Raw genomic sequence first — 3,073 nt, 5'->3', positions numbered from 1 at the left:
AGTGTCTGCTTAATGAGCTGAGAAATTAACAGGTGCCCCCTTCCTTCTGCGTAAATGCTTTCCCGTCACTACCTTTTATACAAAAAAGAGCTTTAAAGAGAGTGCGAGTGCGCTTACAAAAATAAAGCGAAAATTACACGCAAAGAAAATTTTATTTTCACGGGAAGGTTCGAGCTTTTTTTGAAAGGACGAGGTTCAACAGAGGGCATTAACCGGATGCCACGTTTGAGTGCCTATGCATACCTCATACACCAGCTCACGTTTACAAACAAAGCAGAGCGCCCCAAGCGGTACGGCACTGGCGCCTCGCATGAGGGATGGAGTGCCGGCAAGAAGCGCCCACAACCCGCATCAACAAACCATCAAAATCTGATTTCATCGACGTCGGTTTGAGTTTTCGTGCTCTCTTTCGCGTTGGAAGTGTTGATTCTACGTCTTCCTGGCAATGCACTCTAGTAGCCTCAACGAAATTAACGAGGCTCGTTACATCGCAAATCTTCGTGTGAATAATGTGACGTACGTCGATTCATTCGGGGTGAACGCCGCAGAATGTACCTTAAAGCGTTATTTGCATGATGATATTCTGCTCGCAATTTTCAGTCCCGACGTCACTTGGGTTGCACCAGTGCGTAAGGTAGCTGCGATGCTAGACGTCGATGTTGAAAATCGCAAGCAGAATCGGGGCATGTGAATCATGCAGTACGAGTCGGTGATTGCCAGTGGTAAAAATGATCAAGATTTTCTTTGTATTTACTGTTTACACTGAGCCTATTTACACCAAACAACCTGCAAGTTTAAACATATTTTGAGCCATGCACTTCTTATCGCAACATTTGGTCTACTCGCAGCTGTGGTTTGAACGAGCAGACGACAGTTTGAACGAGTTTGAAAGAGAACACGACCGTTTAAACGATACCATGGCCGTTTCACCGTAAAGTCGCACTGAACGGGGTCTTCGAGTGGTCCGGACGATTTGACGTTTTTTCCGGCCTTTTGTTGGAACAAAACAAATATATCTGACAACCAGAACTATCCGTGAATTTCACCCTTAAGTGCTTTGCGCGCGAGCAATCGCGTTCCGACGGTGTCTGGATTTCCTTTCACAGCACCTAACCGCAATCTCGGGCGAACCTAGCGCACAGAAAACACGTGGGAAATGATCTTCAAACCTTTCCCGGCTTTTTGAGTAGAGGTGCATTCGAGGCGTTTTGACGAGAATGCTGGTTTTAGTATGGTTGCTTCCAAAACACCACAGGAATGCCCGTGCGGCATGGTGATTTCCGCCCACAGCCCTAGACCAAAAGTGCGTCCGACGCGCTACACCGCGGTGTAACTTAGCAGAGTTGACTTCGTGCATACTAAAGCAGAGCTCACACTTAAAAGCCGACCTACAGTACTGTCTTCTGTAGGGAAGAAAACCGATTTCCTATTTACTTTTCTCCATTCCCTCCCCACATGGTAACGGGTCTACACGTATTAAAATGATTGTGGCCATAGTTGTCTCGATTTTAGAGATGTTGTTGTTGATAAAAACTTTGTTGAACGATATATCGAATAGAAAAGTGGGATATGGAAGTAAAGTAGTAGAGAATATAGGTGGGTGCCCTTAGTCCAGGGCTCGAATTGCAGTGGTGACTACGACAGTTCTTCGTACAAGCATGTGTTCCTTGTCGGCATCCTCGCTTCGCAGTCCTGCATCCCACTCCTCTCTAAACGTTCTTCAGTTGGTTTAAGGCCTGGTATCTGCTTTCATACCCATACTAGGTGATGCACGTCGGCACATGGTGCGTTGCAGAAGGGACATCTCGGCGTGAGAAAGCGTTCTGGATACCATGTGTGAAGTTTTGCTGATGTGATGATCGCGTCCGTTCGTAATATTCTCAAGGGGTGGTTCTTCCTCTTTGTTTAGGCTTTTGTGTGGTAGTGGAAACTCCAGCCTCGCTTTACGTTGAGTCGCGAAGTAAGTTTTCGACGGCATGTCTGGTGACGAACTCTCAGGGCATGGAGGCGAGTCCCGGTTGAGAACTGCTCGGGATGCGGCATTTGCCGCCACGTTTCCTGTGTGCCCCATGTGTCCCGGGGCCCAAACGACATGTATTTCTATGATTGATTTTTGTTTTTAGGATGCCTAACGTCGGCCGTCCAAGGGTACCTCGGGCGTAATTACATGCAGGCTTTCTGCGAGTCGGTCATCATTGTGGCTCTGGAGTTGCAGTTGACGTCAAGGGCGATGGTTCTTCCGCTTGCTCCACCGAGTCCACCCGCATCAATGCAACCAAGGGATTCAAACAACGCCGCACACGACAATCGTCAAAACCTCGTCGTTCTTTCCCGCTTCTTTGACATTTTTTTTTCTCAGAAACTAAACATGTCCAGGAAATCAGGATAAAAAGGATTGTTCTACTTGGAACATGCACCACGAAATATAAAAATTTGAAGCAAAATAAAAAATACGACTGCCCCTCGTTGCTTGAATCCAAATGAAACCGCCCCCAGCTATAACTGATAAGTGATTTTCTGAAAATTTCAATGGGAAAATGGAGCGCATTTTTGTCCGTTTCCGGTTTCTGGTGCCATAGAGCCCCATGTATTCGAAAACTCCGTCGGTCATCAATTTCACAACGAACTTTTTAGAAGATCACTTATAACATTTGAATAAGGTGTCGGATCGGGTGAAACTTTGGCATCTGGTTGTAATCTCTAGCGGAACCTTTGGGCAGAGAATCAGCGTTCGGCGATGCCTAGTTTATTTTTGCGTTAAAAAAAAAATCATGTACACTTTTTTTTTGCTGGCACCCTCTAAAATAGGTTTTTTTATGCCTATACTTCGTTTCAGCTTCGGTCCGAGAGCGGCCGACGTTATAAGCCAAAGGGCCAATCAAACAGCGTAAAAAGAGCCGCGTCATGGCGTGCTCTCTGCGCTTGATAGGACTAGCCGGCGGAGGAGCGCGCACAGAGAGACGGCGAATACCGGCTGGTCCTATCAACTGCGGAGAGCACGCCATGACGTTGTGCCTCTTTCGCTGTTTGATTGGCCCTTTGGCTAATAACATCGGCCACGCTCGGACCGAAG

This window comes from Ixodes scapularis, unplaced genomic scaffold, assembly GCF_016920785.2.
Source record: "Ixodes scapularis isolate PalLabHiFi unplaced genomic scaffold, ASM1692078v2 PGA_scaffold13__105_contigs__length_92229423, whole genome shotgun sequence".
Taxonomy (NCBI): Eukaryota; Metazoa; Arthropoda; class Arachnida; order Ixodida; family Ixodidae; genus Ixodes; species Ixodes scapularis.
Note: the sequence above shows the minus strand (reverse complement) of the source record.